Below are 27,398 nucleotides of genomic sequence, written 5' to 3'. Positions count from 1 at the left end.
CTGTTTTGGTTTGCTAAAGCTGCCGGAATGCAAATAACAGAAATGGGTTGGCTTTTACAAAGGGGATTTATTAGGTTACAAATTTACAGTTCTCAGGCCATAAAAAATGTCCAAATTAAGGCATCAAGAGGAAGATACCTTCTCTCAGGAAAGGCTGCTCACATCTGGGGTTTCTCTGTCACATGGGAAGGCACATGGCGATGTCTGCTGGTCCTTCTCTCCCAAAGGTCTCCGGGCGTTTCTCTTTTAGCTTCTGTTTCAGCTTCTGTGGGCGTGTTTCTCCTGGGGCATTTCTGTCTGTCTCTGGGCTCTGAATTGGCTCTCTCCAAAATGTCTCTAGGGTTCCTTTGCTCTCTCTGAACATCTCTGGGCTCTCTCCATTTTTATTGCCTTTTTAGCCTCTGACAAAGACTCCAGCAAAGAGGAGTGAGACCCACCTCGAATTGGGTAGATCACATCACAGTGGAAACAACCTAATCAAAAGGTCACACCCACAATAGGTCTGCACCCACAAGTATGGATTCGAAAAACATGGCTTTTCTGGGGTACGTAACAGTGTCAAACCATCACAGTTAGCTATCTGTAGACTTAAGTCTCATGATAAAGAAAGTAAAATGAACCAGTATATCATGTGGTTTATTTGAACATATTAAAGAGATAGGAATTATTTCAAATATATCATGCCTCTACCTACATTTTTAACTCATTATCTTTCAGTGGTAAATCCAACCATATCCATTATGCCAGTGCCTTTTTAAAAAATAGCATTACCATTTTATTTGTAGTTTGTATAAAACAGAAGATTGGCAATTCCCCATGTACAACAGGTGGAGGTTAAGTAAATTACAGTACCTCTTTTAGAAAGAAAATTATGTGGCCATGAAAAACAACATTGTACAAATATAATAGAAAGACATACCTGGTGTATTGCTTTAAAAAAAAATACAAAGCAAGCTATAAAATAGGATGCAGCATAATTTTAGTTTTTGGAAAATTAAATTATAAATAGGTATGAAATAAAGTTTACAAAGATGTCCACCAAAATGTTCACATTATCTTTCTCTGGGTAGTGGGGTAATTGATTTTTTTTTTAATTATATTTTTTAGTTTTCTACAATTAAAACATTATCTTGTAAAATTAAAAAAGATTGGGTCAAAACATCTGAATTTTTTATTGGAGTTTTTTTTTTTTTTTAAACACCCAACATTTCCTCAAAGACTTGTCATTCTCCAGCACCCACCTGCAAGGGTGAGGTAGGGAATTCCACTTCATTCAGAAAATGTATCTTCAAAAATTAAAGTAAAAATAAGACTAAAATTAATGTCCAAATAAAGACTGTTTTCTATGCACGGTTAATTGAGGTCCTGTTAACAACTTTTTCTGCCCAATGAGATGCAAAGGCTGCATTCACGATATATAATCAAGAGAACCTTTGAGACAAGGAGAAAGAAAGCATCTCTTGGGCAAGGCTTATCTCCCAAGAACTTATGAAATGACTACATAGGCCAAGAAGTTAAAAACTTGTTATGTAAATTATATAAGGGGAAAGGGTGGAGAAGATGTTTGTCTTAGACAAGCTCAATGCATTTCCAATGAACGCATCATCTGAGAACAAAGCCCTTAGTTGCAGGTGAACTAGGCAGAGAGATTTGGTGGAAATACCAATCTTCACAGGAAAAGACTGCCTGTCGCAAGTGGCATGAAGGAGGAGACGAAAGAGATGACTGTGACCCTATTTCAGATAGAGGCCTGGGAGGAGAATATTGAATGGAAACTGTTGAAAGAACAATTCTACACAGACCTCACCTAAACTGTAGGTGTACACACAGGCACAATTCAAAAACGGTAGCCTAAAACAATCTAGAGTGAAATGTTTTCCTTCTTTTTTCCTATATTATGCCAAAAGGGTTAAAAGTCACAGCGTAGCCCACCATTCTTTGAGATTGGGTCAAGAAAAAATATCTGGCTAGTAGAATCTATATCCATATATCCCTAAATTTCCTTTATGCTGCTAACCTCTTCAATAAATCTTCTGACAGCAGTGCTTTCCACTAAAATGCATCCTCTCTCTTAGCAGAAGTGACATTATTATAAAGTACCGAACAAAGTTTTTTTCTTCAACTTTTGCAAAACTTCAATCCTTGTCGTTATTAAGCCTCAATCTTGCTTGGAAACTCAATCAGTACAATAGGAGTGAATAAGCCAGACAATTTAGTTTCTTCCATTGGAGCCTGAAAGACTTCTTTACTTTCACTTTAAACACAACTTGGTAGGTGATGTATCAAGATTACTCACCTATAACTCAAAGGCACAAATATTTGGAGAATTAATCAAGCCAACCCTTTCACAAGATAGTGGACAAGGAGCAGTAAAGATATAAATCAATTTATTTCACATAATCAATTCATTTATTAGGAAAAAGTCTGGTATAGTGGAGAAAGCATTGGGGTCAGTTAGAACCAAGCTTGAATACAGGCTCCAAAATGAATCAGCTGCCTGAGGTCAGGGAGCTATTTAAACCCATAAGTTTCAGTCTTCTCAAACGTAAAGTGGATCAAATGTTTACCTTGCAAGTCACTGTAAAAATGAAATGATCAAAAGTATCTAAAGGCCTAGCAAAGTGCCTAGGACATTTATAGCAGGGTTTCAAAATAGAGTGAGGCAGGTTGAACGATGTACCCCAGTTTAGACATGTTCTTAACCTTAATCCATGCCCCTGTGGGTGTGACTCTGTTATAAACAGAACGTTTTGAAGTTGAGATTTAGTTAAGGTTAGAAAACTGAACCAGGATGGGTCTTAACCCAGGTTACTGAAGGCCTTATAAGGAGAAAGCTACAGGGAGAAGAAGGAAGTCAGTAGGAACTTAGAAGAAACATAAGAGCAGACATTATAATGTGACAGGAAAGCCAAGGAACCCTAGGGGCTACCTGAAGTCAGCACCAGAATGCTACAGTCTTTGGGGAGAAAGCAAGCCGTGTTGATATTTTGATGCTGGACTTCTGACTTCTGAAACCATGAACAAATAAATGCCTGCTGTTTAAGTCAACCCATTATGTGATAACTGCAATAGCTGATCAGGCAAACTAAGACAAGGAGATTTAAAGGTTTGGGAAAAATGGAAGGCTAGAAGGAGTCAATCCACTGACTCTGTCAGATGAAAGTGAGAACCAAGAAATCTATTAATGGTGGGGAAAGTCCTGAACTAGGGAGGAGTCAGGAAATCCAGGTTCAGATATAAGATATTTCTTCTCTCTGAGCATCGGTTTTTCTGGCAGGGTATTGAACTACTTGGCCTTCAGGTTCCTTCCGCCTCTACTCATCTAGGATTCCACATGGGCCTAAAATACAGCCTTTATTTTGAATCAAGGTGGAGAAATAACAGGTAATCTATAAAATAAGTCGAATATCAAAAGTAAAACAAGGTGAAAGGAGCTTGAGATATTTATTTTCACCACCCTTTTTCTACTCTAGATAAATTTTTTCTTGTTTTTGGTTTATGTTTATAGAAAATTCACTTTTAAGAGGACCATGAATAGAAAACCAATGAGGAGAACCAGTGACTAGACTTTTGTTTTTATTTTTATTCATTAATTCAACAAGCATTACTGAATTCTTTCAGTAATTACTGAATTACTGTTACTGAGAGATGTAACAGTAGGAACTTCCTATCTGCTCTCATTAGCCATTCTCTTCAAGCAGAGAGTGCAGCACTTCACAGAGGACCGACCTTCCTGGCCTAGTGCTTAGTCCTGCCAGACCTTGTCGATTTGTAGTGAGATTTTTCTCTCAAGCACAACATTTGTGGGTGACACCCTCCTCTTTCAGTCTCTGAAATGACCAGCCATTAGCGTCCTGACTTCCTTTATACAAGCAAGAGCTTCCATTTATCTTCTGAGTCATCTCACCTAAAACAAAGGACTTTTGCACGTTGATTGACTCCACAGTTATGATTTGAAAGTGAATTAAAACCATATAGTCTTGCATAGAATTTAGACGTCAGTGAGGGGATAATGATATAAGCATCAACACTAAATTAGAAAGATTTAAAATTAAAGGTGCTTATTGCATCCCACTATATAGGAACACCCATAGTGGAATATAATGCAATGCATAGCAATTTTTGAAGACAGTTAAGTAACAGATGACAATTCACAGAATAATGCTAAGTGAAAATACAGTGTCCTAAACTACACATACACTTTGGTCTTATTTTCCAAAACTAAAGTATAGATACATAGGCAAAGAAAAAATACCAGAAATTAACAAACTGAAATACTAAAAAGGGCTTATTTCTAGGAGGAGAAGGTTATAAAAGACACTGTAGAATAATCTTATAGACAAATATTAATTAACATGAAAATTTGTATTATTGTGAAGCAAAAAATGTAGATCATAAACTATCATATTAACAAATAACCCCCACGTACATCAGAAGCACAAACACCAAAAGGTTATGCATGATTATGTTTCTGACTGGCTTAAGGATGTTTTTTATGTTTGTTTTTTACAGTTCTCCAAATTTTCTATTTTTTTCATTAAGCATACATTATCTCTACAAGCAAGGAGGGAAAGTATTTTTAAAAAATGTTACATGAAAGCAAGCCAAATGAGATAACCCAAAGTTGTAGGGTATGGGTACAAAAGGAATGCAAATATGATAATAAAAAGCTGAGCCCCCTTGAAGGTCATGGGTAAAGAAGCAACCACATAAGAAATGCCTTCAAAGATAATGGTAATACAAGGAGCTTGGGACGGCCTGGATTTTAAAAGACTCCTTAAGTGAGCTTTCCATCGCCACCAAAAACCCATTGGGATGAATCTCTTTAACATGAAAGAGTGAACCACGAATCATAAAGATCTCTCCAGGGGATCTATAATCTTCTTTAGGTTGAAGCCATCTTCTGTGCTGCTTTGTATTTCACCCCCACTTCCAATACTGAGTGCTTTGACCAAAACAGCTGCTTAACAAATGTTCATAATTTCAATCATATGTGCGTGTATAGGGGTGGTGGTAATATCAGCAAGAGAAGCATAGAGGGTGATCAGAATCTCATGGTATATAAGCCTCACTGAACCAACCTCTGGACATAGGACCTTTGTGACAATGGTACTGAAGGATTTTGGTGACATAACAATGAGAATGACATAGGGATAATATGCACTGAGAAAAACTGAATTTTTTCATTAATAGGGTAGATGTTAATGGTTCTTTGGACCTATTTAATTTTTTGTATTTCATTGCAGATAATACATAAAAGCAAAAGAAGAAAATGAAAATCTTCCCTTGAACCCACCACACACAGACAATCTAAGTAAGTATCTTGGTGTATATCCTTTCAGACCTTTTTTCTATGTTTATATGTATATAATATTTTTCTACTTACAAAATTGAGTTATACTATAAATACTGTTTCACATGTTGATGAGGACACTGATATTAACAATGATGGCAATGCTTATTAAACACTCACCAGGTGACAAGCACTTGGCTTTACCTGCCTTACTTCGTTTCAAATTCACCATAGTCCTGTGGCTGAGGTACTATAATTATTCTCATTTTACAGATTAAGATGCAAAAGCTCAGGAAGGCTGAGGAATTCGTGTGGGGTCACACATTTTGTAAGTGGTGGAACTCTGTGTTGGTCAAAGATCTCTCTGGTCCCAATCCCCCATTCTCCATCTCTGTGCCTCTCCACCTAGTTAGTAATATCCTACAACGAAATATTAGTGACTGTGCAAGGATCCATTATGCAGTGATCTGTACTTAAACATCCTATTGCTAGCTGTATATTGTTTCCTTATCATTTTGCTGTTGACTGTTTTTTACTATGCACTTGAACTTTTTATAATTCTTAACTTTTTCTCAATAAAAGTCCCTGGAAGTGGAAATGCTGTGTCAAAAGATACAGAGAAAGTTTAGAGTTCTCAATATACTGAGCCAATTGTTCCCCAGAATGTTGTACCTTGTGCTAGTCAGGGTTCTCTATGCAAAACGAACCATAGGGGACTTAATACAGAGGATTTTTCACACAACTGTGTGGATGGGCAAGTCTGAATTCTGTAGAGAAGGCCACACACTGGAAACGCTGATGAAACTTCTCAGTGGAAACCTCAGAAGAAGCTGGTTGGCTGAAGTAGAGATGGAAATTCTTCCCTCTGCCTGCTGAATTCATCAGTTCTCCTTTTAAGGTCTTCAACTGATTGGATGAGACTTCCCTCATTGTTGGAGACAATGTTCTTAGTTGATAGTGAATAATTTAAATCTATGAAATATCCTCACAGTAACAGTCAGGTCAGTTCTTGCTGGACACCATAACCTAGCTAAGTTGATACATGAACTTAACCATCACAGTCCACCCCTTGAAAACTTGGTACCCATACAAATCTCCTTAAACCACACTTAATCTCTGAATTGAAACAATGGCAATCATATTTTTACCTAATAATACTCACCTGTCTTGTGTATAACTGGAAATGCACTAACTCTTTTCCCAGAAAAGGCTGCAAGGACTTGGGTAATATATTCTCTTAAACTTGATATCTTATAACTTAAATACTATGACATAAAATTAATCCAATTTATGTTATATGATAAAGGGATAAGATAAGGTAGTAAACAAAAATATTTACTTTATGCATAACAAAACAAGGGAGAAATATTCATAGCCATTACATCTTTGTTTCTGTAACTGATCACATGGTCCTAATTTATATATCTATAACTAATTTCTTCCATTACCCATTCTGTATTCCCTTTACCTTCAGCAAACATTTCAACTGGCTATGCTCTCTTGTCTGGTGGAGGACACACCTGGTAAAACTGCCTAAATGCAATATGCCAGAAATGTGTTGGCTTTTAATAACGGGTATTTATTAGCTTACAAGTTTACAGTTCTTACAAACTGTCAAGAAAATGTCCAAATTAAGGCATCAACAGGACAATACCTTCTGTGAACACCAGCTACCAGTGAACTTGGGACCTTCTGTCAGATAGCAAGGCACATGGCAATGTCTTCTGGTCCTTCTCTCCTGGGTTTCATTGCTTTCAGCTTCTGACTCCAGTGATTCCCTCTCTCAGCTCTTCTGGCTTTCTCTTTCAGTTCTTCTGTGGCTTATTCTGTGAGTGTCTCTTAATTTGACCTCTTAGTGTCTGTACGTGTTTTATTCTCTTATCAGTGTCTCCAGTAAAATTATTAAAACACACCTTAAATGAGATGGGTCACATCTCAATTGAAATAACTCATCAAAACGTCCTAGCCAGGATTTGTCTACACCCACAGGAATGGATTAAAAGAACATGACCTTCTTTGGGGTGCATACAACTTCAAACTACCACACAAACCTTCATTCCTGAAGTTTCTGGGCTATTAGCAGTCCAATCTGGTTTAGATTGTTGCAGTTTTCCATTGGCCTTAATCACAAGGGCATGATAGTTACTAAGAGATGCCCTAAGGGGTTGCCTGTATTCCTGGCAGACATTTCTTTACCTCCATTGTGTAGGAGCAGTTCTATTTCTCCTTCATAATAATGATCAGCCACACCAGCCAAGACAGTAACTCCTTTCTTTGCCTGTTGATTCAGAGGCATGAGAAGCCCAAAGTTGGAGGGTAGCAGTCTTAACTTCCAGTTCAGTAGAATCATTGTTGTGTCTTCTGGTGGAATCATTCCTCCCTTTGGAACTAAAGCCTGTAGAGCAGCAGGGCTTAAGGATGCAGGGACAAGAAGCAAAAATTTTCTATGGGAAATAGTGTTGTGCCATACTCATTTCCACCCCTTGATTACTAGACTGTTGATTCTTGGAGTCTAGTTCTGAGAGAAACAGTGAATCTTGGCTCTGAGAGAAATAGCAACATAGAATGGACACTAATTTAGAGCATATACATCCTCCTGGAGAATACTTCTCCAGCCCTGCAAGGTATTCCAATGCAGTTGGTGTCATATTTGAATCTTCAAAAGGCCAATCCACCATTTTTTCAATCCACCTGTTTTAGGATGATGGAGAACATGGTCAGAGCAGTGAATTCTTTGAGCATGTGCCCATCCCCACCCTTCGTTTGCCAAGGTGGGTTCCTTGGTCAGAAGCAACTCTGTGTGGAGTACCATGATGGTGGTGAGGTATTCTGGAACTGGGAAAATAACCAAAGAATGAGCCACTAGACCCACTGTGAGACAGACTTGAACTAAAACTCCATTGATCATGTGACCTCATAAGTTCCTACTCTGACTGGTGGATTCCAGTGACATTTTGGGTCTTTTGGAATTAATGTCATTTCCAAGCCAGGTCTAGTAATCCCTGAAATATCTGATCATTTTCTTTTTCCCAGGACACAGTCACCTTGGTAAAATTCCAGCACTCCTTTTAGGAAAAGCTGGAAGGAAGATTAACAGTATAAATTGTTAGCAATGTAGGAGGGTCCTTCCCCAAGGGGACCTTGCCTTCCCTTCATTCAAGGGATTATGGGTCTATAAACTGTCTCAAGTCTGGGAATTGATAGAGGGACTGTGACTCTCTCTCTCTTTTTTTAATTCAAGTTGGACATCTGTTTACTTGACCTTCTGCTTGTACAGATCAAGTGAGAATTTAGTAGATTTTCCATGTATTTTATTTCTAGGTTTTCCATGATCTATTAAACACTACCATAGGTCTCTGTGAGTCAGATTATTCTGATTACTGCTTTGACTCTGCTGTCCATTATGGTAGCCATACTTATCTTTTGTGCTGCCACTTGGCTTCTGAGGATCTGATCATCCTCATTATGTTAAAGAATCCAAATTCAGTGGCAGCATTTCCCACAGTCATCTCTGACCCTGAGAGAAGAGTGGACACAGAGCTCTTCAGGGATGATGGATTTCGTCTCACAAGTTTATTCCACACAGTCCTCCTTGTGAAAGGTGTGTCCTCTGGACATTCCTGAGGTGTGGGAACAGGTCTTACATAATGAATCCACTCTAAGAACCCAATCTCTCTAAGCCTCTGTATACCCACACCTATATTATATGAGGGCTGTTCTGGCATTTCCACTTCATTTAACGTAGGTAACCTTGTGGTTATTGCTTCAACCAATCACCTGAACAAATTGTTTGAGCCTTTTATAACCTATCAAGCTATAATATTGAATCCAGAATCCTTGCTTACTGGTCTCATAACAATAAATTCAGCCTGATGCTACTTTATGTCCCTTCCACCATCATCCCACATCTTCAGCATCCATTTCCACGCATATTCTCCTGATTTTGTCTATATCAATTGAAAAAAATCATGCAGTTCTTTTGGAGTGTAGCAGATCCATAAAATGTGGATCACATTTTATACCTCAAATTTTGGTACTTATTGGGACCTCAATCTAGTTATAAGTCTGGAATAAAAGGATGGTATTGGGGGTGGATCATGAGAGGAATTAGCAATGATTTGCAAACCAACTTCCTCAGGCATTTATTGCATTTTCATCTAGTGAAATATCATTATTTTCTGCAGACAGAGATGCGAGGCCTGTCTTCTCAGGGGAGGTAGTAACAGGTTTATCAGGCACATCAAGGTTAATCTCTTCAGGTAAAGGCAGGAGATTGGCTGGCTGATTCCTCAGGTGAGACTATTACAAGTTTATCTGGCAAAGAAGACTCAGCAGGATTTAGGGTTTCAATGTCCTCTCACTGTTATCATTTTCAACCACAAGTTCCCATTCCTATTTTTAAGATCATATTCATTTCCAATCAATGTGCTCATTTTAACGGCAGGTGTCCTGAAAGGTTGGGAATTCAATGTACATTGTAATTCAGCCACTCTAATAATGACCCTCAGGGTATGTTTTTCAGAAATCCCAAGCGTGTGGCTACTCAAAATAGGTGTTTCTTTCAGGGCACACACAAAAATTTTCAAGTTCTTCATGTGGCACTTAAGCTGGAAGTTTAAAGCCTCTAACTCATCTCTTTCTTTAGCAACTGTATCCATTGTATTTAGTAAAAGCCAGCCAACATCATTGTATGTTTTTACTTAATAAAATTCTCTTAAGATATAAAACATACCCTCTCCTAGACCCTTGCTTCTTATACATTTTTGAGTAGAAGTATCCGATGGTGATATTTTGCATATCTCTATTGCCAATCCATGCCATGGATTATCAATGACATCTTGATCATTGGAAATAGAATATTAGTACCTTTGCATCTAATCAGACTAGATAACCAATTCCCAAAACTCCATAACCAACTAATAAATGTTATCCTTAAATTTTGTTTATCAAAACCACTTCACTTCTCATATCATATCTGTATTAGAATTCTCCAGGGAACAGAACTGAGAGTGTACACACACACGTATAGGACAGTATATATATATGAAAGTATATATATATAAATGTGTGTATATATATATAATGTTCATATATACATAATATAAATATTATGAAATTTGTTATAGGAATTCACTTATGCAACTGTAGGAAGAGCAAGTCCAACTTCTGTAGGGAAGGCCACAAACTGTGAATTCTGATGAAGATTTTTGATGAATTCCCCAAGAGAAGCTGGCTGGTTTAAGTAGAGATAGAAATTCTTCCTTCTAACTGCTGAAATTATCAGTTCTCCTTTTAAGATTTTCAAATGATTGAATGAAACTTCTCTCATTGTGGAAGGAACCTCCTTCATTGCTTATAGATGAAATGAGCCATAGATGCAGTAAACTTACTGATGATTTAAATCCACATAATATTCTCACAGAACAATCAGGTCAATGGTTGCTTAACTAAACAAACAGATACCAAACTGAGCCAAGATAACACATGATCTTAACTATCACATACATCTCAGTATGTGAAGGGTCCATTTCCTGCAGGCAAATAGAGAGTTGTTTCAATTAATGGCTAAAAAGTTAGTCCAATATTTGTTTTAATTTGCATTACTTTTATTAATATTGAGTTTGAGAGATTGGAGTCTGTGTATGTGTTTGAACTTTTTTTACTTTCATCATCTTTATTTTACTCATGAGCATGATTTCTTCATTTATTACATATATTAATGACCAAAAATTGATGATATTAAGAGATGTTTGTAATTATACTGATGCTTTAAAGGGCATTAAAGAATGCTTCATTTCATTCATGAAGTCAAAAGACATTTTCAGGGAACTTTCTCGGGGTCAAACACTGTGCTAGGGAAAGGAGAGGGGTGGAGAATGACATAAAAGCTGCAGATGGAATTCCTGCTCATGAAGAATACACTGTCCACTGTGAGAATCAGATCTGCAAACAGTAGGATAGGACAATAGTTAGTAATCTGTACAAAGCGCAATAAGAGCATTCTAGAGACACTGCAGAGAGTCACACTGAGCTGTCCTGATACCTTCCAAAATGATGCCATTACTAGAGGGTGACAAGCTTTTTATACTGAACCAGCGTGGCTGGGTCAGTATGTGTTTCCATGAAATCTCACCCTATGAAGAATAGCAATGTCCAAACTGAGAACCAAGAAGTATCAAGATCTAGAAATGTATGGTTGGAGGTCCATGTAAACAGAAAGAACTTCAATGGTTTATGGCCCTCAAGTGAACAGAAAGCAGCAGGCAGTAATTGTGTTAACAAGTAGACACAAATTCACTACTAGAGGAAGGGATTGATGTGAAAATTACTCCAAGATTATAGCATGAGAGACTCCATTCCCATCCTCCAGAGTGCAGATGGATGGATAGGAAGCTGCATGTTGGCCCTATGGGGAAGAATCTTTACATATATTGTAAGCTGTCACTGATGCAGGCACTGAGTTCTAAGTTCCTTCCAGGGCTCCCAGACATGCTGTATCTGGAGTAAAAGCACCTTCAGTTCAGGAAATATTGCTGCAAAAGTGTGAGTTTCCTCAGATTTATAAAAGGGACCAAACTTTTTCACTTACAATAACTAAGTGAAAGTTTTATCAAATATTATAGAGATTTTTAAATCTACAAGTGACCTCCAAAATACCTGGATAGTATAAGACAATGAAGAAAACAAAGAACTCACTTTTAGAACCCTGGTTTAGAGTCCCAGCTGCTATTAATTTGCTGCGTAAAAACTTTGGATATTTGTGTGGCACTTGAGACTCAAAGTTAGAGCCCTGAAGTTATGAAAGTCAGCAGTACCCATACAGGAAATGTTTAAAAAGTTGAAAAAGTGATCAGATATCTAGTAGAGATATGAATGAAGTTGATCTGAACAGCACTAAGGTATTTCAGAAGACTGGGTAAAACATGATATCATCCATATCTTAAAACTTCAACTTCTGTGTGAGACTAAAGGGAGAGATGTCTATTTGGAGTAAAATTTTTATTTTGGGTAGTACATTACCTAACTTAACTTGTATGGTCAGTTTAGTTGAACACCATAAATATAGGAAAACTTGAATAGGGCATGAGATTTTGTTGGCTTGTCCAGGTGAGTGTGATGCCTCAATAAATTCCGGAGTGACTTGGACAGTGAATAAAGAAGTATTTGCAGAGTCCCGTTAGGGGAATTGGGAGAAAGGGGGAAAGATTCAACTTCCTTATTTGAAGAATTTATGATATTCTTGCAAGTAGTGGTGACAACCAAATCAATAGGCTGAGCCCTCAATCTTGGGTTCCACCCCTATGAAACTTATTCCTGCAAAGGAAAGGCTAAGCGTACTTAAAATCAGGCCTAAGAGTCACCCCCAGAGAACCTCTTTTGTTGCTCAGATGTGGCCTCTCTCTCTAAGCTGACATGGCAAGTGAAATCATTGCCCTCCCCAGTATGTGAGACATGACTCCCAGGGGTGTAAATGTCCCTGGCAACATGAGACAGAAATCCTGGGATGAGCTGGGACCCCACATAAAGGGACTGAGAAAACCTTCTTGACCAAAAAGGGGAAGAGCGAAATCAGAAAAACTAAAGTGTCAGTGGCTGAGAGATTTCAAACAGAGTTGAGAGGTTATCCTAGAGGTTATTCTTATGCATTATATAGATATCCCTTTACAGTTTGTGATGTATTTGAGTGGCTTAAGGGAAGTACCCTAAACTATAGAGCTGTGTTCCAGTAGCCTTGTTTTTTGAAGATAATTGTATAATGATGTAGCTTTTACAATGTGACTGTGTGATTGTGAAAACCTTGTGTCTGATGCTCCCTTTATCTATGGTATGGACAGATGAGTTAAAAATATGGATAAAAAAATAAACAAATAAAAGGGGGAACAAAGGTTAAAATAAATTGGGTAGATGGAAATATTAGTGGTCAATGAGAGGCAGCGTTTAAGGATATGGTATGTGTATGTTCTTTTTATTTCTTTTTCTGGAGTGATGCAAATGTTTTAAAAAATGATCATGGTGATGAATACACAACTATATGATGATATTGTGAGCCATTGATTGTACACCATATATGGAATGTTTGTATGTTAATAATGTTTATGTTTGTATGTTGTTTTATCAATTAAAATAATAATAATAATAAAAGGGCATATGAGAAAAAAAATTTTCTGTATGGTTTTAGGCAAATGACTTCAAACATCTGAAACTGATTTTCCTTACCTGGATAATGTATTAATAACTCTTGCCAGGATTCTTTCACACGGTTGTAGAAAAGATAAAATAAAAATACTAAGTATATCAAGGAAGGTACACACACTACAAAAATACATTTCTCTCATCTTAAAAAAACACATCTCCCTTGATCCTTCTTTCCTTTCCAGCTAGTGCCCATTTTGTCTGGTTCCCTTCACAAAACAACTCCTTGAAAGGAATGTCTATATTCACCTCTTCAATTCCTCTTATCTCATTCTTTCCTGAACCTGCTCCAGCAGCACTGCCGCATGCTCAGTTCTCAGACATCATCTGGCACCACTTATTGGCAGCATCTGTCCACCCAGCCCTTCTTTTCTCACCTGTATCCCGGGACCACAGCACCCACCAGTTTTCTCCCACCGTTCTGGCTACTCCTCCTCTATCTCCTGTTTTGGGTCCAATGAACACAGGGGCAGGAAGAGGGCAGTGAGAATGGTGGGACAGGTCTGCTCAGGGGGGCAGGCAACAAAGCAGTGCACTGTCATAGAAAATGCAAAACAGAAGGAACCTGGCTAAAACATGGTCTGTTTTTCATTTTTACCATGTGCTGGAATTCTAAACAATTTCAATGATGAAATACTGCTCCCACCACCCTATTCACCATTGACTGGTTCCTCATTATATCCCTGAACCCAAAAGATTATAGCATCCCACGTGTCAGTCCTTAAACCTTTTCTCTTTTCTCTCTATACTAATACCTTTGATGATCTCATTTAATTTCATTGCTGTAAATATCATGCATTTATTGATGATGCCTATTGTTTAATCCTCAACTCAGTTCTCTTCACTGAATGCCAGATTCACATATCAACTCACTACTTGACATCTCAAAGTTAGCCTGGCCAAACTAAGCTCCTAACATTCCTTCACATACCTGCTCCTCCCATATGTTCCTCCCACATGAAATGGAGACTTCTCCATTTCAGTTAATGGCCACTTGTTCCTGCAAGTTGCTCAGGCAAAAACCCTGGAGGTATCCTTGACACCTCCCTGTGTCTTAATCCTTCATTCAATCAATCAACAAACAGAATCCAAGCACTTCTTATCAGTTCCTCCACTACCGGCTTGTCCAAGCTTCCCAGCACACATCTGGATTATAGAAATAACTTCCTCATGAATTTCACTGCTTGTGATTGCCCTCCTCACATCCTGCCCCCCATCTATTCTCTACAGAACAGAGGGATCCTTTTGAAACATAAGAAAGACCACACCGTTACTCTGCCCAAACCCCACAAACAACTCGCATTCACTCAACATGGAAGGTAGTGTCTTTACCCTGTCCTACAGGGTCCTGTATTATTGTCACACGCCCCCAGCCCCATCTTTCTAACTTCATCTCTAAAGATGATTAGCCTTGGCATATATTATTGTCTTTCAAAGATGCCAGGCAGGCGTGCTCCTGTCCCAGGGCCTTTGCACTTACTGTTCCATCTGCCTGGGATGCTTTCCCAATTATTTCCATGGCTCACTCCCTCACATCCTTAAAGCCAAATAATACCTCATTCTTCCTAATCACCCTATCCAAAATCTCAAGCTCCTAAAACTTTCTATCCTCCTGCTCTGTTCTATTTGCCTCCATATCTCATATGTTTTATGTCTTATTGGTTGATTTTATTACATGTCTGTCTCATTAGAAATGTAAGTTACTTGATGGAGAAATTGTTTTATTCTTTCTGGTCACACTGCTGTTTTCCAAAAACCTAGAACAGAGATACAAAATACACCAGTTTTGAATGAATGACTCTTGCTCAGATACTTCGTTTTACTCCATGCCACGTCACTGAGCTACCTCTCTTGAATAACAAACCTTTGAGAGAGAGGTGCAATTCTGAACCAATCTCACACACAACCATGTACATGAAAACCAGAAAAGTTTGGTGAATTATTCAAATATCTTGGGGTCTGGGTGTTGTGTAATCATTGCTATGGAGCCCTTGACAAGTACTGAATCTTGTCTTCAACCCACAGGAATGCTGTGAACCACAGTGGAGCATTCACATATTTATGGGACTTTCCAGAAGTGTTTATTTATGGGAACGTCTAAGGCCAGCACAAAAGAACATCTTTCCTAACTCTAATAGTCATCACAGGACTTTCTATAACTAAGCTTTGGAAAATGGCTGCTTCTCAGACCAAAGAGCAAAGTTATCAACTAAAAATAACTCCTCTACATCCATAAATTAAGTGCTTATGCAGCACCACTTTTCTAATTTTCAGATAACTCATAGCAATTATATGTTCTTAAGAAAAAGAAATATTTACCATATTTTCATCCAAAAGATTCCTGTCTAATTGTGCAATAGTATTTTGTATCCATATTTATAATTTTGCAATATTATTAGCACCTTGCCTCCTTCACTTATCATCTGATGCTGTCCACTGTATTTAAAAGTGCTCAATCACTGTTAGCTCCCCTAGCAGCTGAGTTTCCCTGTCATTTCTCAAAACTTAAAATAAAACCTGGTGGTACCTTCACAAATGTTCTGTCACTGCCAAGTGATGCTCTTAGATAGCCTTGAGATAGGACTAAATGTCTGGTCAATAATGTTCCTCAAATCTGCCATGCTCTACAGGAAGCCCCTCAGCTGGTGAACGGCTGAGTGAAGGGTGCCTGCTCAGCACCTGATCTCTGGTGCAGAACCAAACTTCCAGTCTCGTTCCCATTTCAGCCCCACTGCCTCGAGATCCAGCACGGCAAATAGTGTCCATTCCTCAAGTGCGCTTCAGACCGTACTGACTAAACAGTTTGCTTAAGCTTGTCTCTTTAGCTGGAAACTCTCTCATCACCTCCACCTGTCCAAATCCAGGTCAAATGCCACTCTTCCTTACAACCATCCATCAGCAATCTAGCTACCACGAATCTCTTCTTACTCGGTGAAATCACAGCATTTGCTTTTTCCTTCTTTTGAATTTATTATATTTATATATTATATTATATATTATATATTTCATGCTGTTGTTATGTGTTTACTAGTTCTGAATACTAGATGGTGAGGGTCACTGTTCTTCATCCCTAAATTCCCGAGCTTAAGGCTGTGTACACCACAAGTAATTGAGAGGCAGTAATGAAATTAATGGGTGGATGAAAGAAAACATGCCAATTGGTTAGTTTCTAGGATTTCAGCAATTTGTTCTGTATTCTTTAGGAACACAGGGCATTGTGTTGCTATCCAAGTGCTATCATTTATCACAATTTCTTTTCTTATTTTTATGCTATTGATCAATTGAGTAAAGGGCATCACCCTGCCAGTGTCAATTTTTCTTCCTGTCATCTTGTAAGCATCTGGAGATTATGCTGACACTGTGTCCTCTTGCTTAATATTTGAGCTTTCAAGCCACTGAAAATCTGGTTTAAGAAAGAATTCTGGATAGGTGTGAGGGCCAGTGACATGATCTATTGAAGTCATCATCTCTTCTCTTACCTCTTCCATAATGACAGGTTAGAGACAAAGAATTAATTCACCTCCTTCCTGGTGACATTGATCTGTGACCTGGCCTATTATCTGGAACTAGCTTTCTCTTGAGGGAGAATGGCATGAGGGAACCCCAACACATAAGAGATTGGAAGAGATCAATAGCGACAAAGAGACCAATTTAAATACCCAGTAGCCTAAACAAGACACAATGAGGGCTGTGGAGGATTGAAGAATACATGTTTCAACTACAAGGAGCAGAAGCTGCCAAGACCCAGCCGATGCACTTTCCATGTCAGAACATGAATCCAATAGTATCAGATCCTCTGAGCTTCATGCAAATTAGATATATGGACTTTTACAAGAAACCTGATTTCAAATATTTGCAATTAGTTCAATTTTATTTAGCACAGCAGCATAAACAAAACATTATCTGCTTGCTGGAGTCAGCCTATGGTTGCTGGTCTGAAAATTCTGGGTCAAATGTTCTCTCAGACTCTTCCCTGCTATTAAAGTCTACAATTCTGAATAAAAGATCAACTTGAATTACAAGTTACTAGACAATTAAGTGACACATATTTAGAAAGATACTAGAGGGTACAAAGATCCATATTGGCTGAATAAAATGAGAACTTCACCACTTCTTGCCCATCTCCCTACCCTACACCCTAGGAGCAGTTCCAAAATTTGGCTGAAACAAATATTTCACAAGTGCCAATTCAGCAAGAAGTGTCTTCTTTGGGAAATTCTTCTACACCAAAGGTTAGGACAACTTTCTATTGTATTCTAAACAGAGACAAAAGTGCCCTCAACTTTTTAATCAGAAGGAATCTTATAGGATAGCTGGGTATAATTCCCAAAGTGACACAACTAATGCCTTGGCTCTGAGATACCCAGCACTGTTCACTACATGTCCTATCTGCAAAAGAATAAAACACTCGCATTCGAGTTACAACTCCAGTGATTACTAGCTGTGCCACTTTATGGACATCTGTCTTTCCGGACCTCAGTTTCCTTATGTTGAATAAGACCATTGATTTCTTCAGGATCCTTACAGCAAGAAAGAGACTAACAGTATACAGAAGTCTGCCAAAGATGACGTAGTATCGCAACCCACTGCCTTGTGGTGGGTCTTCGGGGATGACTATTAACACTGTCATAACAAACTCAAACACACACGTAGAAACACACACACGAAACATTTCCTTCCACAACTAAAATGGTCCAATGTTTTGAGCAAGAATGAGAAAATGATCGCTAAAATTAGCATCTTAAAAAATACATTGCATAATCACTGAAGATGAGATTTTCTTAAAATTGTAGAACAATGAGATATAATGATAGCTGTCACAAGAGAGGAAATTGCAGGAGTCAATTTGAAAAGATGTGCCTGTGTGCATATATGTGTGTGTTTATTTCTGTTGAGATTTGCTTTTTCACATATCACAGTAAAATTGAAGGCTAAGGTATGTCCCAAGGCCTTTGTGACCTGCACTTCCTAATAATGCTGCTACCATTAGGAGAGTGTCGTTATAGCTCCAAACTGAAGCTTTCTTATACAGAGAGCCAGGTCATGTTTCAGGCTCTATATCATCATCTCTCTCACATTTGGATACCACTTTTCATGACCATCTTACCTACATTTTCTCCTTTGTTCCCTAAAATAGTCTTATCTGCCGGACCCTATATATCATTAAAAATCTCTCTTGGAGGAATTAAAAAATACTCCTCTCAACTTGCCAGTAAGGAAATAATAAACTTTTATTTGCGATTTGAAGTTGAGGATGAACTTTCATCTTTCTTGGCTTATCAAGACAAGATATGACCTACTAGGTTGTGTAGAACAAAGAAAGATGAAGAATCAAAACACCTGTCTGCAATATTGAATTTAGCCCACTGATCAAACTTGAACAAATCATTTCAATTCACCAATGCACCAAAAAGGGAAATTTGATCCATCTTCCCTCTCTTACAGTGCTGTTAAGATCAAAATCAATGTACAGATAATTATGTCCAGTGGTATTATAGATTGAAAATGCTGGTCTACACACATCATTCCTAATAAGCAAGGAAGAATCGAGAAATTTCACACAATCATGCAAATCCAACAGTTTAGGGCCCAACTGCAGATCAGCGATGGAGGTGCCAGAGATCCAGGCTAGGGGTTACAACCAATCAGCTCATAAAAGCTACCCCATCTCTTCAAAGAACCAGTGACAAGACACATCTGGCCTTACCTGATTAAGCTTTGTCTGGTCCTCAAGGCTCTTCTTTCTTCTCCTGGGTAAAGGGAACCCAGCCACAGACAAGGGCCAAAGGGAGGTGTGGTTGGCTCCAGTGAAGCCCAACAGGAGGTTTTCCTCCTGCTGTCACACTCAGTCTGAATCTCAACTCACCGAGTGGGCTGAGAGTTACTTGTTGACTCTTAAACAAAGGGTCAAATGAGAGGACAGAGGATGTTTACAGGGTGGAACTCAATCCGTAAGAGGCAGGGCATTGCTTTCTTGGGTGTGGCCTTTCGCATTCTGCAATCACACACCGCTCCCTCCTGTCTTTTCCTTCACGAAATCCTGGGTTTATCTGCCAGCTTCCTCTTTCATGACAATCTTCTGACTTGGGTGAGCAGGAGCAACTTGTTCTCCATTCCTCTATGGCATCTGCATTTGTCACATTATGTTGTTTTCTAATTCAGTGTGCATCCCTCTTACTAGACTGTGAGTCCCTTGAGGGTAATGGCCACGTCTTCATCTCCCATTTATTCCCTACAATGCCCAGCATGTAGCAAATGATAAATATATAGCAAATGAATGTGACCAATTAATATTTGCTTAGTGAATCCTGATCTGACATTTATTAGCTTTGCAACCTACAGCAAGTCAATATTTTTACCTCCCTGAGCTAATGGCTTTTTGGGGTCATCTGTAAATTGAGGGTGCCAGCTTCTCCCTTCAGTGATGTGGATAGAATTGCATGTGGAAGCATATGAGAATGAATCTAAGATAACACTGGACAAATCAATGATGCTAAAAAATGTAATTGAACTTTAACTGATTTCAAGGACAAATAACTGGCTTCTACATTGAGAGTAGGTATAAAGTAAAGTTTGAGCTAGACAAGTAGATGAATTGTTGGAAGAAAACAAAGTCTGTATGTATATGATTGAATTTCAATTTTCCAATCCAGAGTCTCTATTCTATTCAGCAAACTCTGGCCAATCAGATTTCATTTATTTGAAGATTAGAGAAACAGGGGCACACTGGAAGCCAAGCCTAATTGGATTCCATATTGTTATTTTCCCTATTTTTAAGAAAAATTAATGGGATCCTGGCCCATCAAAAGATGTTGTGCACAGTTCCAGGCTCACTGTGATCATGAAGAGAATCCATAGGAAATAATATTCCAGCAGACCAAGTGCCTAAGGCCACCTAGGAGAACTTACAGTGACTCAGGAGTCTTTCTGCACATCTTCACAATGTCACACACTAAGGACATAATGTGTGCTTTCATTCGACAAGCAGTTAACTGGACAACTACCTTCACAGTCTCAATTCTCAGAATAGACGGGGATAGAAAAATGAATTAGATGCAGTCTCTAGTGTAAGACTGAATAAGTAAGCAAATTAACATCATGCCATATAGAAAATGATGGGCACCCTAGATCAGCCCAAAACAAGCACTGTGGACATCCAGTGAAGGGAACAATTCCTGGGAGACATCAGAGAAGAAGAGGCAACATTGGATCCATGCTGTAAAGGAGAGTTGGATTTTGACACGTACAGACGGCAGAGTTAAATGTAAATGTTAACCATGCAATGCCCTAAAGCCACTGTTGCTTGATACAAGTGATTTATGCTCCTCCTAAGACAGGCACCAGAAAGAAAAGAGAGTTTCCCAGAACTGGTATTTAGGTTACACCAATCAGATACCACAAACTACAGGGCAATTAAAAGTAATTGTGAGACCAATACTATTCCTACTCAGCTCCAAGTGTCTTTATGATGGCTCAGGGTGGAGGCAAGAAAAAGGAAGAAAGAATGGGGAGTTGTCTGGATCCCAGCCTGGTCTCTTAAGTGTGGGGCATACCGGTGAATTGCTGTGTGAAGTAGTTATTTTAAAAGGGCATGGGATGCTGTAAAAAAACATCACATGTTCACGAGGCAGTATCTAATTGTCTTTAAGTTCCCAGTGGCCACTGTACACCTCTGGTGCATGCTGCTTGGCATCTTCTCTCCTTTCTCCTCTGTGGCAGTCTTCATAGCTTGTACTTCTTCCACCTCTCTTTCTGTGCTTCTGCTTCTGCAAGAGTGTAGGTTGTTATCTATTTGGGTTTAGAAGTACTGTTTTATCATACCCCTTCCCTCCTGCCATTTTTCAGATGCGGACACAGTTGACATCCCCAGGATGACACAGCTAGCACTCTACATGGCCTCAGTTGGGCTATTCTTATACAACCTTGGCACAGCAGATGGACAAGAGCAAGCATATGAGTGACAGGGATCCAATTCAGGTCTGCACCTAAACCACCTCACTCCAGGCCTCACTCATACTGAATTATGCAGGAAAGGGTTGGTACATGTATCACTGAGTGTAAGTCAGTACTGTTTATAAGAATCCCACCCCCAGACTCCCCTGCCATTACTCTTTTCCCCCAAAAGTCTTTAGGAAAAGAAGAGCTCAGTGGTGATGAATGGATAGTGGCAACAGTTTTGGAAACAAACAGGAACAGGCAGGCAGGTTACCAACTGAGAAATTTAAATGTGTGAATTTTTCCTTCTCTTGAGTTTCAGCAGTACAGAGCACACATGCTAGCGCTGCACTCTATTATGGTTACTTGTCTCCCCTGATACATATTAGTCCACCCTCTTTAAGGATAGGAGCCATATCTTAGGCATTCATTTTAGGATCCTAGCACAATGCAATGCCAACCCTAAGTACCCAAAATCAATTTGATGGATGAATGAAGGAAGGAAAGAATGAACCCCATTTCCCTTTGCAGCCTTCCTAGGCCTTGCAGCTGGAGAGGTGAAATGTAAAGGAGCAAGAAACAATGAGCCTCCCTGATGCCTTGGATATAGGACTTAATTCAGTCCAAAGATTCTTCTTTCCTCTCTCTAACTACTCTGCACAATCTGCCCCATATCAGATGAGCTCAAAACTGGTTAGAAATATGTATATTTTATTTGAAAATGTCTCCTTCCAGTTGTGTTTTTCTGCACAGACATTTGTTTGTTTTGCTGTATGTTGTGAATTCAAAAGGTCTCAGACAAACTGCTTTGACTTTCTAAACTCTTTTGTTTTCTCCAGTCTATTATCATTTATCTCGTCTCCTTCCTGCAGCTCACTCTAGTCCCAAGGACTAACTTAACCCACAGTGAAAGAGAACAATTTATTTGTGACTCAGCACCACTGCTAGCTACAAAGGACACTGGCACTGGACTTAGAAGGCTTAAGATTTAGTCCCCAATCTGTTACCAACAGGCAGTGTGACCTTCAGTAAATCACAATTCCTATCTCTGGAAGGGCCTTAGAAGAGCCCCATATTGGTGTTTCCCTGCTGTCACCATCTATAAATCCTTAATGATTTTTGAAAAAGGAGTTCTGCATTTAATTTTGAACTGAGCCCAACAAATTATATAACCAATCCTGTATTCTCCTGTACATCCCCCCAAAGAATTATAAAAGTAAGAAGCACTAGCAAGAGGAGCACAATGGTTCAACTTTGCCATTCATTAGGAACAGAGAGAAAAGCTCACCCATAGCAGAGCCTTGCCATGGACTCCTTTCTTTAAAAAAGCCAAAAGATAGGATGAGGTGGAAGAACATGAAATGTGCCACATGCCCAACACCTATCAGTCATCCTCATCTTGGGTGGATGGGAGCCTGACTCATCCCCAAAGTGCAGCTCACTCTTCCTGCTAAGCACACTGGGTGCCTCCCTGCTCAGAGAGCACAGGAGGAAGTGTGGGTTGCCCTGGAATGGACATAGAACCAAACCATCCAGTCCCCACCCAACATCACAAAGTGAAATGGGATCTTAGAACAAACATCAGGCAATAATCACAGCCTCCCTTCCTTTAACAGTGACAACAACTCCAGATTGAGAATGGGCTGTGCAAATGTCACAAAGACATCTTGGCATTTATTCTCTTTTGGATTATTCTTCCTTTTTGTATCATTGTGATCCACAGGGAAAAGAACCTACTCTTCAGTCATACAGATAACATAGCCCCTCACCCAATGTTATGAACAGCAGATACTGATCCTTGAATTTAATTGAATTCAAGATATTGCTTGAATTTAATTGAAGATGACCCTGTTTTAAAACCACAGTAAGATGAATTTATTATCATTGGCTCTTTACTCCAACCCAAAGTTCTTCTAATAGCCTGCCTGAGTCATTGCACTTGTTTCAATAGGGAAGAAATTCAAGACTGAAGTAGAACCTTGACAAATGTAAATATGTAAACAAAAAACCTGTAATGAATCACAATACAAATGAGGTAACTCTTTGAAACATTGAGATTCCAAGGAGAGTATGAAGGATACTACTTGGGATGAAAGGCATCAACACATCTGTGTTTAGACAAGGAGGTATACTTATGAGTCCCGGTTCACTGACTTTCCATGTGTACTTAAGGAAGCCACTTTTCTTCTCTGTTCTTTCTTTGGCTTCCTCATCAATAAAATGAAGAGGGTCATATATGTGCAAACTGAGGTCTCTTCTAGGACTGGCATTCTTTGCTTCTAAGAACTAAACTGTTATCACCTTCACATAAGGGTCCTAACTTAAGGACCAATTTTCAGAATATATACATTCTAGAATACAAGTTGGCATGACAAAATAGTGAAAGCAACAAAAACAATTTAATTCACAAAGTTGAGTTTTGACCACAGAAGGTCACCCAGAGATGAAGCTGCAATAGAATTCTTCTGATGCCAATTAGAGAAGGCTGCAATTTTGAGATGACAGAAGCATAGCAGGGTAGGTAGCTTCTAGCACCCTAAGAAGGAGTCTCGTGTCAATGAGGCCTCTACTCCTCTGTAACTTAATCTAAATTGAACCCCCACCCACAAGCACAGTGACTTTAATTCACATTTGAAGATACTGAATATTTCATTCTGCTGGGACATTTGAAGAATGGAGGGGAATGGTAGATCCTAAAGCCAAGGCCATATTACTGAGAACTTGAGCACTAGATCAAGTTTATACTTAATGTTAATATCTATTGTATATTAGAGGCTGTGCATTTTGTGAGTCCCTGCATAGTGTGATCAGGTTTGCAAAGACAGCCTCAGATAGTTGCCCAAATCACATTGGAATAGAAGAGAGGTTTGCGTTTGCCGACTTGTCCCTGACCCAGCCAGCATTCTTGTTTCTGCTCTTACAACATAAGGAATTTAGCACATTGGCAGCACTCTGTGACCATCTGAACCAAAGGCAGTCCTACAGTTTAGGCTTCATCACTCAAGTCTCAGCCCAGACCTTTATGCCAAGGCATCCTTTAGTGCCAGGGCCAGGAAAGACAGACCCTAGCCCTCAACATGGCATTTAATGTGTAAAGAGTCCCTGGACTACCTGTCTCAGAATCTCTTATTAAAAATGCATAATCCCAGGCTCCATTCTTGATTTACTCAATTAGAATCTCTGCAGGTATGGAAGCCTGGAATCTACATGCCAACGAGTTCTGTCAGTTGGCTGTTATGCACACAAGCTCAGAACCCTAGTATTAAACTTTCTCAATTGACTGTGGTAGTCACTCAGAAAACTCTAGTACAGAACAGATAGTAGAGAAACTCAGGGGCAGGAGCTTGTATGGTGAATCTGTATCCACAGCTGGGAAACCTACATAGCTGAAACACGGGGTGGTAGGCAGGGTGGAGTGCATGACAATGTTAGAAGACAAGTGAATCTGTACATGGGTGACGTACATCCTTTTATTTTTGCATTATTTCTCATGTTATGATATGACAGTTCTCAAGTGAATTATAAGTTTCAACGTTCTCCATTCTGAATTCTGATAGCTGCCTATCTGTACTCTCATAGAGTTACTATAAAGAAAAAGAACTACTTGCTTAACAGCAAAAAACAGAAAAAAATATTGCAGGGGCCAGAGCCAGATTTACCTGCATTGTGCAAAGTTCCACAAAGGCTAAAGATTTTTATGAAAGGAAGGAAGATGGAGAGCCCATCTCCACTTCTGGGCAGATCCCTGACAAGCAAAGGGTATGAGACCAGTGTGGATAAGCTCTAACTCCCTGGAGTTTTCTTAAAACACTTCTGGAACCCCAGGTGATGTGGGGAGCTGTGGCGGGAGGCTGCCACACAACACGCCATATCCATTTTCAGAGGGTGTCAACACCCTCCTTCCCGCACCTGCTGCTCCCAAATATCACAGCCTGATTTTTTTCTCCTACCTCCTGTCTTGATGATGATGATTAAATATTCATGGAATGCTGTGATGCCAGCATACTTTGTGAAATTTCAGATACCTTTTTATAAAATGGAAGCTTTTTTTTTTCTTTTGGTTTATCTCAATTTTGAACAGAGGTACAAATATCTCAGATGACAAATGCCAGGGACTCAAAAAGTAGAAACCGAACAAAAAAAGCTTGTGTTCTGTCTGACTTTTCACAATTGTGTTTTAAGCTCAAACTGTCCACTTTAAGGACAAAGGTAAAGCAGTGGATTTAGAAAGCAGAGATATCAAAGAGCAGCTGTTCGAATTACAAAAATAATCTTTTGTTTTACCCCAGAGTCCTTTTAAATAACAAAGTCCCCATCTCCAAGTAAAATACAAGAACAATTGTTATTTATTTCACAAGAAGCGATTCACCTTATTTTTTGTTTCAAGTGGCTGCTTTTCACAATCACTGAATTTAAGCTAAAAGTTATCTTCTTATCCAATTGCTTTCAAACTGAGTACAGGGAGCCCCGGGGCTTCCCCTGAGAGACCAAGAAGGCAATGCTGCAGCCTTCACCCTAACTCAACCAGAGCACCTCCACTACTACCTGGGTATATATTAGGGATTCCCATAACATTTAATTTTTAAAGGATTGGAGAAGCTCTAGGAGGACAAAAAGAAGCATCATTCCTTAATTTTATATACTGGAAAACTAAGATGCAGGCAGAAGTGGCTGATCCAAAGTCATACATGAGTTTAAACTTCAGTGCAGTATTTCCTTCTTCACTGCGCCTTCTTACCTTTTTCATGGAGTGCTTATACTTCTATTAATGAAGGTTGTTTATCTCCTCAAAATGTGATAGTGCAAGTCTGAAACCTGTAAATCATGATAATAACCACAACAAATGTCTATGAAATAATCATAAACTGAAGGTGAGATGCAAAACTTTGTCCTTTGTGAAAAAAGGTTGACATTATCGAAGGCCTACAAAAGAGCAGAATAAATTTAGTGCGGATCACAGCTCCTGCTTGATTCATAACAGAGACAACTTGGCTAGCACACCCCAAAATTTTTTTCAGATACCAACTAAAGCAAGTTGTCATCAGATAAAGCAACGTGTCGGGGAGAAGCAATCACTCTGAAGAAAACTTTATTAATGAGAATATCATGTTGGACCTATTAGTGCCCTGTTTATTTCTAATTATTTAACAAATACTTATATAGTGCTTACTATGTGCCGAAAACTGCTCTAAGCATTTTATAAATAATTACTCATTCAATCCCCACAATGACTCTAGGAGGAAGGTACTATTAATTATTTTCGTTTTACAGATGAGAAATCTGGGCACAAAGAAGCGAAATAGCTTCATCACCATCACATGGCTAGTCATTGGGACGATTTAACAAGACACTCTCGGCTGGATCACATTCAACATAAAGGGTACTACGTCACCATCAGGGTTATTTCACCAAACTGCCCTGAACTTTGTCCAAGACCTCAGTTATAATCTGTGCCATTAATTTTATTTTTAACAATAACCTAATATAATCAGATGCTAGCTTATACTCTGACACCACTATGTCAATGATTTACACACATGACTATCCTATTAGGGAGGGAGTGTCATTAAATCCATTTTGCAAATGAGAGAAGAAACCCAAGAGGTTAAGGAATATGTCCTAAATCATGAGAATCTATAGGGGTGGAGTTAGAATTCAAAGCCCACTTTCTCTGGCTCTATGTTATGTGTGTTCCCTCAGACGTCTTTAACTGGGCATGTGCAGATATGTTTTCTTGTGCCTACAGTGCTTTTACAAGTTTTTAAAACTAGGTACCATAATTTAATAATTGAGATATTAATAATTGAATAAATGGGAACTGGTAGCTTTTACATCCCAGTGGTGCCACAGTCCCCTCTGCACATTTCTCACACCCCAGATGGCTTCGTGCCTGGTTCTGACCTGGCTCCTTGAAACATTTGGGCAAGATGCTCCTTGAGGCCCTTGTCCTTGAGGTACATGGTCTTTGGTTACCTCA

The 27,398-nt window shown here is 39.0% G+C and overlaps 1 protein-coding gene and 1 long non-coding RNA gene across 2 annotated transcripts in view; one reads left to right on the top strand and one right to left on the bottom strand.

Annotated features, from left to right (window-relative positions):
- Positions 1-19,317, bottom strand: part of TPRG1 (tumor protein p63 regulated 1) — a 153,206-nt gene extending 133,889 nt beyond the window's left edge. Inside the window, exon 1 of the mRNA XM_077117867.1 lies at positions 19,194-19,317. The gene's annotated coding sequence lies outside the window, so the exon portion shown is untranslated. The remainder of the gene's footprint in view (positions 1-19,193) is intronic.
- Positions 5,153-26,981, top strand: LOC143648200 (uncharacterized). Its single transcript, XR_013158438.1, has 3 exons — positions 5,153-5,314; positions 21,332-21,463; positions 26,693-26,981. It is a non-coding gene; the product is annotated as an uncharacterized LOC143648200 (long non-coding RNA).
- Positions 26,982-27,398: the final 417 nt, after the last annotated feature.

Source organism: Tamandua tetradactyla, chromosome 10 (genome assembly GCF_023851605.1).
Source record: "Tamandua tetradactyla isolate mTamTet1 chromosome 10, mTamTet1.pri, whole genome shotgun sequence".
In the NCBI taxonomy this organism is placed as follows: Eukaryota; Metazoa; Chordata; class Mammalia; order Pilosa; family Myrmecophagidae; genus Tamandua; species Tamandua tetradactyla.
This window is presented reverse-complemented; position numbering and strand designations above follow the sequence as displayed.